Here is an 18,677-nt window from a genome sequence, read left to right on the forward strand (position 1 = left end):
AAAAAAATTAAAAAACTGTCATCGATTAACCTTGTAAAAAAAAAAAAAAATGCAGTCTTCACTTAGTCCCGGAGTTATGGTATACTGAAAGGGGGTAAATTTGTTGATCTTTAACTACGATGTATTTATAAATTTTTTTTTATTCAAATAGGATGTTTAACTACAGGATGCTTAACTTCTATGTCATTAATCGTCCCAAATATAATATTATCTTGTTCAACATTTAATATTAAGAGTGCTTAGACATTAAAAAAAAAAAATTGTGATAAATTCTACACCAATTTTCATCTGACTTTATAAGCTTTTTGTGTCAAAACTAATTAAAAAAAAAACTCTTGGCTAGTAATTAATTGTACAATAAAATAATATATTAGATTTTATGCCTGTTTAACTATATAATAAGGAATATTGTATTATCCATCAAACACAAAAGTTAAGTCCATGAGTGTGATAATTAACTTACTAATTGGAACAACTAAAAGGATTAAAATTTGAATCCTAATAAAAATAAATATTTTAAAGGTAAACTTCTGAATGAACATAAATTAGTGATTTATACAAATTTTTTTTTTTAGACACGGCGAAGCAATTAGATTCAACAATCCCATACCTTGCCGCACAAATATTTGACTCTTCCATCAAATATTTTGTAACTAAATATTTATGCATGAAAGTTTTTAAGTAATGCAATAGTTGTCCAAATTAGTTTAATATTTTAGAAATAATTTTAAAATACTAATTCTCATAGAATTGAAATTCTAGCTAATTTTGTTAAAAATTAGATATATTATTGGAAGATTGAATTTATAGGAGACTAGTTTGGGCAGTCGAAAAGTGACTTTGAGACATAATACACATGATTATTATGGAGGCATTCTATGATCTAGAATTTAGGGAAAAAGGAATTTTGCTCTAATACCACATTAGAAATTCAAAAGATCAACTTTCAAACTCCTTTTATACATTGATGACACATATATCTATATTCTAAGGACTCAATTCTATTATACTTTTGCTACGCTTTTTAAAAATATGATAAGAATCCCTTGAATATTTCGATTTATCCGAATAAACCAATAGTTTATATACATATTTATGTTTTAAGAATGAGAATAAAAAGAATGAAAAAGTTAATCTGAACTAATTATTATTATTGTTATCTGTATCTCAAATATATATTTTTATTTATGAAATTCAATCAAATAATAATATATCATATAAACTTATTATTTTCGACTACGGTATAGTAGTGCCATCCTTGTCAAGCAGGCTTGTCTTTCTTAGCACTTATGACCTATCCAGAAGTTAATTCAAAAGGAACGAATGCCCTCTAATGCAAATACAGACGTTAAGTCACGGGACAAAGTCTTTCCAACTAATCTTGAATAGTATATATATGAATTGTATTTCGTGAGTTTTTTTTATAAGCCTCGAAAGTTCAAACATATTATGTATAATTAAGGAGGCTTTCTTAATACTAAATATAAAACATATATGAGAGAGCCAAGGACTTTGGCAGACTCTCTCGTAGGGAGAGAGTACCAAAACAGATAGAATAAGCTCGATTGTAAAAAGAAGGATGAATTATCTTCAAATATTTCTTTATGGATATTAAAGTGATATTAAAGTGAAGAGGAGGTGATGGTGAAGAATAGGACAGGGTAATATTTGTTACTTGATTCTATTGATTGCCCCATATCAAAATCTTGGAAGCGTGCCCGAGCGTTTCCTGAGTAGGATGTCTGGGTGAAGGCTGAACGAACATAAGGTTGTCTGTGTGTGTTCAACTGGGCAAAATCCGGACGAGTTTAAAGGTATTCAGCTTTATAAAACTCCTAGCATACGATCGGTCGGGTGAAGGCCAAGCGAACATAAGATTGCCTGTGTGTGTTCGATCGGGCAAAGTTCGAGCGAGTTTAAAGGTACTCAGCCTTATAAAACTCTTGGCATACTATCGGCCGGGTGAAGGCCGAGCGAAGATAAGGCTGCCTGTGTGCGTTTGACCAGGCAAAGCAAGGGTGAGCTTAAGGGTACTCAGCCTTATAAAACTTTTAGCATACGATCGGCCGGGTGAAGGCCAAGTGGATGTAAGGTTACCTATGTGCGTTCGACCGAGCAAAACCCAGGCGAGCTTAAGGGTACTCAACCTTATAAAACTCTCAACATACGACCGACTGAGATGTATTCAATAGAATGCATTCTCAATATACTACCGGCTTAATAACCGACTGAAATATTTCAACAGAAGGTATTCTCAATATACGACCGGCTTAATAACCGGCCGAGATATATTCAATAGAAGACATTCTCAATATACGACCGACTTTATAACCGACTGAGATATATTCAATAGAAGGTATCCTCAATATACTACCGACCGAGATATATTCAACAGAAGACATTCTCAATATACGATTGGCTTAATAACCGGTCAAGATATATTCAATAGAAGGTATTCTCAATATACAACCGGCTTAATGGTCGACCGAGATATATTCAACAGAAGGTATTCTCAATATACGACCAGCTTAATAAATGACTGAGATATATTCAATAGAAGGTATTTTCAATATACCATCAGTTTAATGATCGACCGAGATACATTTAACAGAAGGTATTCTCAATATACCACTAGCTTAATGACCGACCGAGATATATTCAACAGAAGGTATTCTCAATATATGGCCGGCTTAGTAATCGACCGAGATATATTCAGCAGACAAACAGTCGACAACATTAGAACAGCTTGGTAAACTTGTCAAAGAATATTCTCTCAAAGCTTCTTCATTAATTAATCAATTACAATGATACACTCCATCAGGTATTTCGTTAAGGGCCTAAGTCATAAAAGACAAAGGAGGTACATTTAAAGTAGAAAAAAGATTTCTCGGAGGCTTATTATACGATGCCCAGGTTGTACTTTCTTTCATCACCTAACAAACTCTAACAAACCGGGGACCACTTCATGATCGCGAAGGTTATGTGAGGTAGTATAAAAAGGAGAATCCTCTCCACTAGCAAGGTACGCAAACATTTTACATCTAAAACCCTACTTTCCTGTACTTCCGTTATTGTTCTTCTTCCACTTTCAAGAGACGAAACTGACTTGAGCATTGGAGGGTTTAGCCAAGGATTCTCACCCCGTTATTAGGTCACTAATGCTTTATTGACTCATCTGACTATGTGCATGATCGTTGAGGAGTTTCCTTTAGATCTTGAGAAGCTCATTGTTCATCGATCAACCACCCATCGGAGCCAGCACACCATCTCATCGCCTTTAGATAGGATCAAGTTTGGCGCGGTTTATGGGAATCTTCGCCTGAATCTGAAGATTTATGATGGAGGAGGTTGGAAAACTTAATACTGTCACCTTGACGTAGGAAGATCTAGAGTTACTCATCAATGCCAGAGCACAAAAATTGCTTAAACAACAATAACAAGCCAACACCAAATCCGGAAGCATCAACAATCGCTCATCAAAGGGAGAGAGGGGTTTAGGAGGAGGGCCCTGCTCGCTTGTTCCCTGCGCCTCTCTCACCAACTCGACACCCCTGAGTACTTTTTCGTATACCATTAGAATAGTTGTGCCAAGGAATAATACCCTAGGAGTCTTTTGGAGAGGTACCTATGAGAGACAGGTACAGAGGAAAAGTTGTGGCCAATGATAGCTCCCCTGTGTGAATTGCTGCTTAATTCTCTCAGAGGATATTGGATGATCCATTACCCAAGCGTTATCAGAACATGAACATAGGGGAGTATTTAGAAACAACTGACTCGGAGGATCATCTCCTCAAATTTGAGTATGTCACCCTTCTTCAGTAATTTATAGATGGTGTAAAATGCTGGATGTTCCTCACTATATTTGGTGGAGCAGCCCAGCGATGGTTCAAACGCTTGCCAAATAAGGAGAGTATTTAGAAACTGAATTCATTAATGTTGAAGAAGCTCAAGCTGCTCGAAAGAAGGAGGATGCTGCACCCGCTTCTGCTCCAGTCCCCAAAGGCTAGTGGTACCTGTTCCTCCACCCAAAGGACCTCGTGTAGGTCCTCAGTATCGTCATCCAGAAGTGCAGCCTCAAACCTTGCAACATGTTGGGGGTTCCTCGAGAAGCCCCACGAAAGTAGTGCACGTATCATCAGACAATCACTCATAACACAGAGGATTGTTACACTCTGCACAATCAGCAAGAAGGCAGTCCCAGATATCGTTGGCATTCTCTAGCCCCAAATCGCCGACTGTATCCATGATTTAACAACTTGCTCAAGATTAAATACTGAGCGACCGAGCCACTGTCGGGAACTTTACAACTCCCGGTCGAGCAAGCTCAAATACCCGCCTAGGTGCAACAAGAGCAGCCATCCGCCTGGCAGGAAGAAAATCGCAATAATATTGCTCGGGGTAATATCAATATGATAGTTAGGGAGCCAACTGATGGTGACTCCAATCGAGTGAGAAAGTTGCATGCTCAGCGTTTCGTCATTCATGAAGTGGGATGCAGTGCAAAGTAGGTAGCTGGACTTGAAATTAGCTTCAGGCCCAGAGCTCTAGAGGGAGTAGAAATACTCCATGATGATGCGTTAATAATTATGGCTGTCATAGCCAATTATAATATCTCTCGCACTTTTATTGACACAGGTAGCTCCGTTAACATGATCTTTAAACAAGCATTTGATCAGCTGCAAATCGACTTGAGCGAGCTTTAGCTTATGTCAACTCCTCTGTACGAATTTATGGGTAATGAAGTACAGCCAATCAGCCAGATAAAGTTGGCTATATCTTTAGGGGAGGAGCCCCTAATAAGGATGCGCCGACCGGTCATTATAGTGGTGGATGCACCCTCCACATACAACGTCATTTTGGGTCGACTAACCCTAAATGAATTTGGACAGTTGTTTCAACTTTCTGTTAGAAGATAAAATTCTCCATGGATGATCAAGTGGGGGAGGTTAAAAGCGATCAGCTAGTGACACACAAGTGCTACATGGAGATAGTAAAGACAAAGGCTATTGTCGCTCGGAAAGTTCAAAGAATGGAGGTCAACGCCATCCAATAAAAGTCGCCCGTCCTGGTATATAAAGAGGAGGAAGTACATATTCAGGCCGGCTGGCCGGAGGCCACTACTCATATAGCAGCCAACCTGGCTCCTGAGCTCAAGACCGAGCAGTTGGAGTGTTTAACACGCAATAGTGACATATTTGTATGGACGCACGGAGAAGTGACGGGTGTGTCTCTAACAATCATGGAGCATGCACTCCATGTTTATCCTAATGCCCACCTAGTCAAGCAAAGGAAGCGGGATTTTAGAGCCAACCAGAATAAGATCATCAAAGAAGAGGTGGACAAATTATTAGAGGCAAGCTACATCTGGGAGGTGCAATTCTCAAGTTAGCTGGCTAATATTGTCCTAGTGTCCAAACCTGGAAACAAATGACAAGTTTGCATCGACTTTCGAGATCTCAACAAGACTTGTCTGAAGGATTATTATCCTCTGCCCTGCATCGACCAAGTGGTGGATTCTACTGCTGGTTGCAAATTCATTTGTATGCTGGATGCTTACTAGGGGCATCACCAAGTCCCTTTGGCTAAAGAAGATCAAGAAAAAGTTAGCTTCATACCTGTCGAGGGCACTTAATGCTATAATGTTATACCATTTGGACTAAAAAATATAGAAGCTACTTATCAAAGACTTATGAATAAAGTTTTTCAAAAGCAAATTGGAAGAAACATGGAGGTCTATGTCGACGATATTCTCTTATCAAATCCCTCCGAGCGGCAGATCTGTGTGCAGACATAGAAGAAACTTGTAGAACTTTGAGAAAGTACGAGCTCAAGCTTAACCCCTGCAAATATTTATTTGGAGCTAAAAGTAAAAAATTTCTAAGTTACATGGTGACCGAGCGGGGAATAAAAGTCAATCCTAGCAAAGTGTGGGCATTGCAAGATATGACTCCCCCACATAATTTAAAGAAAATGTAGAGATTGACTGGCCGAATTACTGCTCTCTCCCACTTCATCTCCTAGTCAGTCGATCGGAGTCTCCCCTTCTTCAAAATACTGCATTGAGCAATCAAATTCTAATGGGATGATGATTGCAACAAGGCATTTGAAGAGTTGAAGAACTATCTATCTACTCTTCCTATATTAGCTAAATCAATAGTAGGTGAAACTTTGTGGATTTATTTATCAGCTAATGAACATGCTGTTGCTTCAGTATTGGTGAGGTAAGAGGGGAAAGAGCAACAACTTGTATACTTTTTTATCCATTTATTAAAATGAGCAAAGTGCCGCTATGGATTGGTATTAGCTACTCAAAGATTGTATCCTTACTTTTTATCACATTCAATCATAGTATTAACTAATAGTACCTTGGGCTGAGTACTCGTTAACCCAGAGGTGTCCGGAAGATTGATCAAATAGACGACCGAACTTAACGAATATGATATACAATATCAGCATCGAGTGGCCATGAAAGCCCAAGCTCTAGCTGATTTCATAATAGAAGTGCAAGGTCCTGAGATCGAAGAAACCTAGAGAATATACGTTGACATATCCTCCACCTGACAGGGTAGTGGGATAGACATTCTTCTTATATCACTCAGGAAAGATCGAATGTAATTATCTATTCGGTTAAATTTTCGGGCTACCAACAATGAGGCAGAATATGAGGCCTTAATAGCAGGATTACAAGCTGCTCGGCACGTGGGAGCTGCCCGGGTCAATACTTTATTTCGATTCATAGCTGGCAGCTCAATAATTATCTGGCAATTTTGAGATCAACAATGAACGACTCAAGTTATATGCAAAGACATTTTGATAAGTTGAGGGAGGAATTTTAAGAAGTTAGTATACATAAAATTCCTTGTTTAGATAATTATACAATAGATGAATTAACTAAATTAGCCTCTGTCATAATTCCTTTGAATTTGGATAAGCCTATGGAGTAGTTGTTATTGGTAACTTGTATTGAGAGATAGGCTGATTTAGAATTACAAAGCGATTGGAGGGTGCCAATTATCTTATTCTTATAACAAGATATTTTACCAACTAATGGAGAGCAAGCACAGATATTCAAGAAGTGGTCTGGCCGGTTCACTATGATTGGAGACCAACTTTCTAAAAGAGCTTTCTCTTGTCCTTTACTTAAATGCATTGGGCTAGATGATATACAGTAACTTCTACAGGAAGTGCATCAAAGCTCTTGTAGTAATCATGTAGGAGGTCGGTCTCTTGCTAGGAAAATATTATTGGCGGGATATTTTTAGCCCACTTTACAAGATGATGCTACATAACTTGTGAAAATATATTTGTCTTGTCAGAGGCATCAGAATATTTCTCATCATCCCACTGAATTACTGAAGACCTCTATTATATTATATCCTTTTGATCAATGGGGTATGGATATAGTGAGACAATTTCCTATGGCACCTACTCAGAGGAGGTTTTTATTGGTAGTTGTAGATTATTTTCAAAATGGGTAGAAGCAGAACCATTGGCCAGAATTACTGAATAAGCAGTTATCAAATTCTTATGGCAACATATAATTTACAAATTTGGCATCCCACATAAGCTGGTTTCTGATAATAGAAGGCAATTCCAATAAAAAAAAAAAAAAAAAAAAATCAAGAATGGTGTTTGGGATATGGTATTACCCAGGCTTTCGCCTCTGTGCCTTATCCGCAGAGCAATGGGAAAATCGAGGTAACAAACAGGAAAATTATCAGAGGGCTCAAAACTAAATTAGATCATGTTGGAGGAAGTTGGGTCGACGAATTACCCAGTGTGTTATCGACATATCACACAACTCCCTTGTTGGGATCTTAGATGGCTAGAGGGGGGGTGAATAGCCTCTTAAAAAAAAAACTTAGACAGAGATTTCTACACAAAAACTAGTTAGCACAGCGGAAGTGGAAAACTAAAACGAAGGAAGAAAAACACATACACAGCAGACACAAAGATATACGAGGTTCGGGGATAACTTGCCCCTACTCCTCGGCGTGTCCGTAAGGTGGACGACTCCTTGATCTTCGGTAGATCGTACCCCGGATAACTTCCGGCTAAAGATGTCTCCTTCTCGGTGGAGCAACCTCTCAACAGAGTCTCAAGAAAGATCTAAATTAAAGCACGAGACTTACAGAAACTCGGTGGCAAAGGAGAATAGGAGTGCTTACAACCACGCGAGAATTAGTAGTAGAAAACAGAGATCGCAGTTCACCCGAGAGCTCAAGAACTTCGCACAACAGCACACACTTTTTTTTTTTTCAAACTTCCTTTCGTTGTCTATTCTTGTTTCCCTCTCGCTGTTTTTACTGCTTCTCTAAACCTGATCTCTGCTGTCACAAATCTGGTCCAAACTGCGCAAATCAGCGCTGCAGCCAATCCCTTTTCCTCCTTCTCTGATTCTCTGAACTCACACCAATGATATCACAGTCAACACTGGCGTCTTCTGAGCTCGAACCAATCCCCAGGAGTTAAGCAGATCGCAGCCAGATCACAGCAGTATCCGTTGATGCCTGAAATGCACCATGCGCCGCTGAAACCAACAGAAAGACCATTTGTCGCATTCCTCTTACGAACTTAATTTGAAATTAGGCTTGGAATGATACCTGTTAACCTGCAAACTCAAAAGCTAACAGCACAGAGGATTACATCACATAAATGAAAGAGATATATCAAAAGCAGTGAAGGAATCGTTGATACAACGAACAAATCAGAGTGTGTGGATCGGTCACCAGACCGATCACAGTGCCTTGGACCGATCAGGCAAAAGCCTGATCGGTCTGAGACCATTCTGATCGGTCGTAGTGACCGATCAGATTGAGTGTGGATCGGTCCACAGACCGATCCACCTCTTTTCTTTCTTTGCAGTCTCTTCTCCTGATCGGTCTCCCTGACCGATCAGATTGCACTCAGTGTGCTACTGAGTGTTCTCTGATCGGTCTGCAGACCGATCAGATTTCACTCAGTGTGCTACTGAGTGTCATCTGATCGGTCATCAGACCGATCCGTGGAACTTAGTTTCACTGGATCGGTCTGCCGACCGATCCACTGATTCTTGTGTCTGGATCGGTCCAACGACCGATCCAATGTGCCATTGAAAATCCTCTTTCTGACTTAATCCAGAGAACGAGCTATCGAGCCCTCTCCGACTTCATCCGGTCCAGAGAACGAGCTACCGAGCCCTCTCTGACCTAGTCCGGAGAACGAGCTACCGAGCCCTCTCCGACTTCGTCCGGTCCAGAGAACGAGCTACCGAGCCCTCTCTGACCATTCCGTGCCAAGTCACCATACTTGGACTTTTCCCGTGCCAAGCTCCCTGCTTGGACTTTTCACCAGATGTCTTGACCCATCTGGATTTCCCTTGCCTGGCTTCACTCACCAGAACTTTCCCTCCCAACTGATCAACCTCGATCAGTAGTCATTCTGAGTTTAAACACTATCTGATACAAACTTAAATCAGTGTCAACATCAAAACAACAGCCAGGTCAGACTGTATCAACAATCTCCCCCTTTTTGTTGTTTGACAACACGATTTAAGTTTAGATCAGAATTGTTCAAATTTTCATAATTTTAGGGGAATCAAGATCCTCCCCCTAAGACGGATACAACACTATGTGAGGGTCTTCACATTTGCATTCATCTAAACTTAGTTATCTTCTCCCCCTTTGTCAAACACCGAAAAGGTGCGAATAAGGTAAGATAACTTAAAGAACTCCCCCTTAACCCTTACTGTCTGGTTCTTAAAGCACTGAGAATTCCCTCTAAGTGTATTATAAGACAGTAATAAGGAAATAAAAGACAAACAAGACATGCAAGTGAACAGCATACTAATAACGGATAGAAAATGAAATATAATAAAGAGCAAGTAAATATAAAACTGAGTACCATAAATACATGAGTAGCATCAGAAGTGCAAACATCCAGGTCAGTCATAAAGACTAACAAATAACATCCAAAATATAGACAGTCAACAAACAAACTGTATCAATCAACATCCTCACACTGAGGAATATCACCATCATCGGCAGGAGGGGTGAAATCCTGAGGCGGCATGCCGGAGGATGGATAGCCTGGGTAAGACTGCGGAGGCGGGTAGCGTGCCATCCATCCGAGTAGCAACTGCTGTGTCACCACCTGATGACTGCGCATATCATCGAAGCGCTGGTCAATATGCCCGCGCAGGTCATCATAGCGCTGGTCAATCCGTATGCGTAGTCCATCGAACTCAGCAGCCACCATCTCCTCGTGACGATCAAATCGACTCTCCAACTCAGCGATCTGCCAGCGCAGGTCTGGATCCGCCTCGCCAAAGTCAGCAGGAGGAGCAGCAACAGGAGCAGCCTGTCGTGGAGGTCCCCGTGGTAACTCACCCAAAATTCTCCCATCCTTCCACTGAACACCCCCATTTTGTCCAATGATGCCAGACTTGGAAAATGCCCGTTTCCCAAGTCGGCAATCCTGCCTGACCATTTTGACTACCCTACCCTTAGACACATCAACCTGAAGGGTCTCGAGCCAATCAGTAATTATATGCCCATAAGGCATATAAACAGTGGAGCCGCTGGGCCGAGAATATGAAATGATCGAAGAGTAGATGCTGGACATAATGTCAAAGTCGAGACGCCGACGTAACCCATAAAGCATCAAACAATGATAGGGTCGGATCTCAGCAAGAGGTTTGGATGTAATTGGAAGAATACAGTTTGTGACTATCTTAAAAAGAATATAGTCAGGGGCAGATAGTCGTAGGGCAGCAAAAGTGGGAAAGTCAACATCCAACTCATCTAGGTCATCTGGTCTAGGATGACCGAAGAAGTACTCATAGATGGAGTCAGGTGAGACATCAAGTGGAGGACGTAATGATTCTGGTAAATCAGGATAAATTGAGAAAAGATCCCCCGTACACATCCGGCAGCCTAGATACCCAAAAAATTCTCTGATGGAGAAATCGATAGATCTTTTAGCGACTCGGGTTTTATAAACACCATCACTGTTCTGATGAAGATTGTTATAAAACTCAGAAACTAGGTCAAGGTTGATGTCCCTCTCTAAGTAGACTACCGAGTCAAGTTTAAAATAGGCTAGGGTTTCGGACACAGAAGGACAAAATTCATCCATATACTTGCGATCCACAGATCGACATGGAAGCAGCTTGAATGTCCTCTGTTGAAATGCTTGCTCAAAATGGCGGTTTGGGAATCTACTAGAACCAGCTGGTTGGGGTCGAGAGGGAGCAGGAGACTTGGTTTTCTCAGCTGGGGACTTAGAAGAACTCTCACCGGCTGCTTTCTTCCTAAATAGATAAAGATTTGGACACAGTCGGGGCAAATGGGAGTCCACGGGTGCCACACAGAGAGAACCGAGACAACACACATAGAGAAAATGTGAAAAGAAGCTAAAACGCTAAGAATGAACAAATCTCGGAAGGAAGAAGAGTTACCTGGGCGCTATTGTAACCTTCGGCTTTTAGAAGATGATGGGTCGAGAAGACGGGAAGAAAAGAGGGGCGTCGGCTAGGTTATGAGTTGGTCGGCTAGGGTTTTGAGAAGGAAGAAGATCGGGAAGAGAGTGGGTCGGGAGGTGTTAATGAGGGGATAGTGCACAGTGTGATCTGATCGGACGGCTGTCCGAACAGAGAAATCCTGACCGATCAGGAAACATCCTGATCGGTCAGTGATCGTCCTGATCGGTCGTGGAGACCGATCAGGGATCTTCCTGATCGGTCCTTGGACCGATCAGATGTGGATCAGTGTGCTGAGATCTGTGCCGGTGTCTCCTGATCGATCCCTGGATCGATCAGTGAACCTTCTGTGGGAACCTCCTGATCGGTCCCCGGACCGATCAGAGGTCGATCAGTAGCTAGCGATACGTTTCAGAACCCCTGATCGGTCTGCAGACCGATCAGATATCGAATGAACTCTACTGATCGGTCGTAGGGACCGATCAGATATCTTCCTGATCGGTCCCTGGACCGATCAGTGTCTGATGCTCCTGAAATTCTGATTTCAGTAACTGAAATTTTTGAGCCGTTGTTGATCGAGAATTCTGAGAAGCTCAACAACCAAGAATTCAGAACCTCCCAAATTCATAACCTAGAACCTAAGGATCAACACAAACAATTGTGTTCAAAAATTGAACTCTTATGGCCTGAGCTTGTTTAGAGCCCGAAAGTTTCAGACTTCAAAACCCAAAAACTCAGACATTTGGAATCTTAGAGTTCCAATCTTAGAGAACCTTATAAAACTATTACCTATAGTGAACCAAGGTATTAGTTAAGACCTAGGATTGCTATGATCAGTTTCAAGTTTGTCAAAATATAAACAACTTGTCCTAATTTTCAATCAAGGCATGTTAAGTATCAATCAAAAATATCAATCAACAAATCAACCATCAACTATAATTGGATAATTTCTAGGCAAAAGTCCAACCAAGATTCCTTGATTGGAATATATGAGTAAGATCTAGGAGCCAAATACACATGAATTATGTAATGGCCTTCCCCATACTCAATTTATGTCTCTTCAACCCAATTATTCAAGGGATGCATGATACATTTTGAATAATTTGATTGATCCTAGCATCTCACCCCATTTATAGCAAACAAAAATATTTTGTTAAACCTTATAGTTTGTGTGAGATGTCCCCAAGTTGCCCAAAATCATTCCCAATTTCTTTTGTCATTTTAATTTGTCCTTATTGATCATGATGAAATCCTAAGGACCTAAGGAGCCAAACACATTCCCAACTCCCTCCTTAAATGACTAAATTCATTCTCCGGAAGGGGTTTGGTGAAAATATCAGCTATATTTGACTTTGACTCAACATATGTGAGAGCAATGTCTCCCCTAGCTACGTGATCTCTTATGAAGTGATGACGCACTTCAATGTGCTTGGTCCTTGAATGATGGACTGGATTTTTAGTTAGGTTGATCGTGCTAATGTTGTCACATAGCACTTGTACACCCTTATAAGAAAGTCCATAATCCTCTAGGGTGTGTATCATCCACAACAACTGTGATACACTCTCTCCCATGGCAATATATTCGGCCTCGGTCGTGGAGAGAGCAACACAATGTTGCTTCCGACTTGACCAACTAACTAATGATGAACCTAAGAATTGGCAACCCCCACTAGTGCTTTTCCGATCCAATTTGCACCCAGCATAATTGGAATCGGTATAGCCTATCAAGTCAAAAGACTCTGTACGAGGGTACCATAGACCTACTCGAATTGTGCCCTTAAGGTATCTCAATATTCTCTTAACTGCAATTAAATGAGATTCCTTGGCACAGACTTGATACCTAGCGCACATGCCCACAGCAAAGAGTATGTCCGGTCGACTAGCTGTGAGATATAGAAGACTACCAATCATGCTTCTATATTGCGTTAGATCAATTGGTTTTCCACTCTCATCATTGTCAAGGCGAGTGTTTGTCGCCATTGGAGTGGACACTTCCTTAGAGTCACTCATATTGAATTTTCTAAGCATCTCTTGAGTGTATTTCGTCTGATGGACATAAATGCCATCTCGAGTTTGTTTGATTTCAAGTCCAAGGAAGAATGTCAATTCTCCTACTAGACTCATCTCAAACTCACTTTCCATGTGAGAGATAAATTCATTCAAATAGCCCTTGTTATTTGAGCCACAAATTATGTCATCGACATATACTTGGCCTACAAAAATATTTTCACCATCTCTACGCAGAAATAGTGTTGGGTCTATTTGGCCTCTCACAAAACCCTTTTCTAGTAAATATGTTGACAACCTTTCGTACCAAGCTCGTGGTGCTTGTTTAAGCCCATAAAGTGCTTTCTTGAGCTTGTACACGTGGTTTGGAGCTTCGGTATTCACAAACCCCGGTGGTTGTTCAACATAGACTTCTTCTTTAATAAAACCATTTAAGAAGGCAGATTTTACATCCATTTGATAGAGTTTGAAACCTCTATGTGCAGCAAAAGCTAGCATCAAACGAATGGACTCTAATCGTGCCACGGGAGCATAAGTCTCATCATAATCGAGACCTTCGACTTGACTATAGCCCTTGGCTACAAGTCTTGCCTTGTTTCTTACAACTTCTCCCTTTTGATTTAACTTATTTTTGAAGACCCATTTAGTTCCAATAATGGTGGTCTTTTTCGGTCTAGGAATCAAGTCCCACACTTGACTCCTTTCAAATTGACCTAACTCATCTTGCATAGCTAAGATCCAATCAGGATCGTGCAATGCCTCATCAACTATTTTTGGTTCAATCTCTGAAATCAATGCGACTTCATTAGATTCATTTCTAAAAAATGACCTAGTCCTAACCCCTTGTTGGATGTCTCCCACAATTTGATCTTGGGGATGACTAGTGGCTAACCTAGACTGCCTTGGTGTTAGCGGTGCCTCATGAGTGGTCTCACTCGGCACAGGCAAGAACTCAATATCAGGCAAAGGATCAGATTGAGTTCTTTGTTGCCTTTGCTCATCAACATCAGAGTCAACTTCGACTCGTTCTTCATTTTGATCATTCAAACTTAGATTTCTAAGTCCAAATTGAATTTCTCCTACATCCCTTGGTTGATCATTTAAGTTAGGGATTTCTTCAAAGGCTACATCAGAGGACTCTTCAATCAATTTGGTCCTATTGTTGTAGACTCGATAGGCTTTGCTGGTAAGAGAATACCCGACCAGTATCCCTTGATCAGCCTTAGCCGTGAACTTCCCAAGATGGTCCTTGGTGTTCAAAATAAACACCTTACAACCAAACACCCTAAGATGTTTAATTGTAGGTGGTTTCCCAAACCAAAGTTCATGGGGAGTCTTTCCTAAAAACCTATGTATTAAAACTCGATTTTGCACATAGCAAGTTGTATTCACAGCTTATAAGTAGCTCAGTAGTGAGTACTCATTGAGCATGCTTCGTGCAGCCTCTTGTAGTACTCGGTTCTTTCTCTCCACAACCCCATTTTGCTGTGGGGTCCTTGGAGTAGAGAACTCATGCCTATATCCCTTTTCTTGACAAAACTCTAGAAACCTATGATTTTGAAATTCCCCACCATGATCACTTCTAATGGTTTTAATTGTTGTAGATTTTTCATTTTCAGTTCTTCTACAAAAGGAAATAAAAATATCTATAGTTTGGTCCTTATGTTTCAAAAAGAAGGTCCATGTGTATCTAGTAAAATCATCAATGATTACCAAGCAATATCTACTTCCATTCAATGATATTACACTACTGCAATCAAATAGGTCCATGTGCAATAAATCTAAAGCAGTAGATGTACTTACAATGCTTTTACCTTTATGAACACCTTTTGTTTGCTTACCCTTTTGACATGCATCACATAGTTTGGTCTTGTGGTACTTGATGCTGGGTAAGTCTCGCACTAATCCTTGGTTGGCCAACTTCCGGATGTTCTTCATGTTTACATGTGCCAACCTTCTATGCCATAGCCAAGACTCTTCTTCTTTCGACATGAAACACTTAATCAAAGCATTAGTAGCACTTTTAAACGATACTTGATAAATATTATCAACCCTTGTGCCTACTAGTACCGTGTCAAGTGTGTCAATGTGTTTAACCAAACACTGACTTGAATGAAATTCAATTGTGTAACCCGTATCACACAATTGACTGACACTTAGGAGATTAAAAGTCATCCCTTGACTAGAAGGACATTCTTGATATGGAGACATTCGGATATATGAATGTCTCCAACTCCTACAACCTTAAGACTACCATTGTTACCAAATGACACATTACCTCTATTTTTGTTTTGAATGGTAGAAAATAGTGACTTGTCCCCATGTGCTTGGAGCATCCACTATCAACAAACCAAGTTGATAGACGCTCCCCCTTTACCAATGCCTACAAGACACGAAAGATAGATGTTTTAGGTACCCAAATCTTGGGACCTAATGCATCTACAATGAAAGACTTAGGCACCCATGCCTTTGTTACCTTCTTCCTAGTCTCATGAACCTTAGAAACATGCGATCTATGAAATTGGGTTCTTGACACTAAAGAAATAAAACTAGACTCCTTAGGTTGGTATCCTAATCCAGCCTTGTTGTAGACCGCCCTTTGGGCATTTAGAATCATGTCTAATGTCTTGGAGATAGTTGAGAATTTCTCAAGCATTTTCTTGAGTTTCTCAACCTCACCCTTCAAGGCTTTGTTTTCATCTTCAAGGAGCTCTAGATGTAGATCATCAACCTCATCTTCCCTAAGAGCTCTCAAGTTCTCTACTTCTTCTTTTAATGATTTATTTTCTGTTTTTGATTTTTTAAGGGAAGTAGACAAATGTGCAATTATTTTATAACACTTTTCTAAATGGGGAGAGGTTACCTCTTCATCATCCGAAGATGATGAAGTCGCGGCTGAAGAGCTTGAGTCCTCACTCTCGGACTCGGACTCCTCTCTTGCCATGAGGGCTAACTGCCGTGTACTCTTCTCCCTCTTCTCTTCCTCAGATGAACTTGAAGAAGACTCATCCCATGTAGCTTTTAGAGCCTTCTTCTTCTTGACTCTTTCCTCCTTCTTTTTGGCTCGTTCCTCCTTCCTTTTTAATTTCGGACACTCGCTCCGATAGTGTCCCTTTTTGCTGCACTCATAACATGTAACATTAGTTTTGTCAATATTTTGTTCACTAGGTTTACCTTTCCCTTTGTATCTTCTGCTCCTTCTCATGATTCTTCTCACGAAGTTGGCCATCTCGCTTGATGATGATTCACCTTCATCATCGGACTCGGAGGAGGATGAAGATGAAATAATTTCTTTCTCCTTCTTTTCTTTCTTCCTTCTTCCCTCCTTGCTCTTTTCTTCTGCAACCAAAGCAATACCTTTCTCTTTTTGCCCTTTGTTAGCAAGTTCATGTAATTCCATTTCACAAAAAAATTCATCTAACTTAACAATGGAAAGATCCTTGGATACCTTGTAGGCATCCACCATAGATGACCACAAGGCATTCCTAGGAAAAGCTTTTAGAGCATACCTTACGAGGTCACGGTTTTCTACTCGTTCATCCACCGAATGGAGACCATTGATGATCTCCTTGAACCTTCCATGTATCTCACTTACAGTTTCATTTTCCTTCATGACAAGGTTCTGTAGTTGGTTTAGGAACAAATCCCTCTTGGCGATCCGAGAGTCTCGAGTCCCTTCTTGGAGCTCGATGAGCTTGTTCCATAGATCCTTCGCACTTGTGAAAGGACCAACCTTGACAAGTTGATCCTTGGCTATCCCACATTGCAAAGTGACAACCGCCTTGGCATCGGCTTGTCCCTTGCGAGTTTGCTCGGTTGACCATCTCGATGAGTCAAGTTCCTTACCTTCTTCATCCTTTGGAGGTGAGAATCCCTCCTTGACGGAGAACCACATGGAGATATCGGTCTTGAGGTAATACTCCATGCGGCTTTTCCAGTATTGAAAATCTGCTCCATCGAAATAAGGTGATCGATTTGTGCTGAAGCCTTCCTTCATAGCCATCCTTGTTTTCTCTTTGGGTTGTTAAGCCGAAATGAAGAGCACCAGGCTCTGATACCACTTGTTGGGATCTTAGATGGCTAGAGGGGGGTGAATAGCCTCTTAAAAAAAAAAACTTAGACAGAGATTTCTACACAAAGATTAGTTAGCACAGCGGAAGTGGAAAAACTAAAACGAAGGAAGAAAAACACATACACAGCAGACACAAAGATATACGAGGTTCGGGGATAACTTGCCCCTACTCCTCGGCGTGTCCGTAAGGTGGACGACTCCTTGATCTTCGGTAGATCGCACCCCGGATAACTTCCGGCTAAAGATGTCTCCTTCTCGGTGGAGCAACCTCTCAACAGAGTCTCAAGAAAGATTTAAATTAAAGCACGAGACTTACAGAAACTCGGTGGCAAGGGAGAATAGGAGTGCTTACAACCACGCGAGAATTAGTAGTAGAAAACAGAGTCTCACCCGAGAGCTCAAGAACTTCACACAACAGCACACACTTTACTTTCTTCGTTGTCTATTCTTGTTTCCCTCTCACTGTTTTTACCGCTTCTCAAACCTGATCTCTGCTGTCACAAATCCTTTTCCTCCTTCTCTGATTCTCTGAACTCACACCAATGATATCACATCAACAGGCCTTCGAGCTCGAACCAATCCCGTGAGTTAAGCAGATCGCGAGATCCGCTGATGCAAATGCACCAACCGAACCAACAGAAGACCATTTGTCGATTCCTCTTACGAACTTAATTTGAAATTAGGCTTGGAATGATACCGTTAACCTGCAAAATCAAAAGCTAACAACCAGAGGATTACATCACATAAATGAAAGAGATATATCAAAAGCGGTGAAGGAATCGTTGATACAACGAACAAATCAGTGTGTGGATCGGTCACGGACCGATCACTGCGTTGACCGATCGAGCAACACCGACGGTTCGAGATTATTCGACGGTCGTAGTGACCGATCAGATGAGTGGATCGGTCCACGCACCGATCCACCTCTTCTTTCTTTGCAGCTCTTCTCCCGATCGGTCTCTCGACCGATCGATGTGCTACTAAGTGTAGCCGATCGGTGCGCAGACGACGATTTCACCGCAGCTGCGAGTGTCATCGATCGGTCATCGACCGATCCGTGAACTTGCCACCGATCGGTGCCGACCGATCCACCGATTTCAGGTGCGGATCGGTCCAACGACCGATCCAATGTGCCATTGA

Source organism: Zingiber officinale, chromosome 10A (genome assembly GCF_018446385.1).
Source record: "Zingiber officinale cultivar Zhangliang chromosome 10A, Zo_v1.1, whole genome shotgun sequence".
Taxonomy (NCBI): Eukaryota; Viridiplantae; Streptophyta; class Magnoliopsida; order Zingiberales; family Zingiberaceae; genus Zingiber; species Zingiber officinale.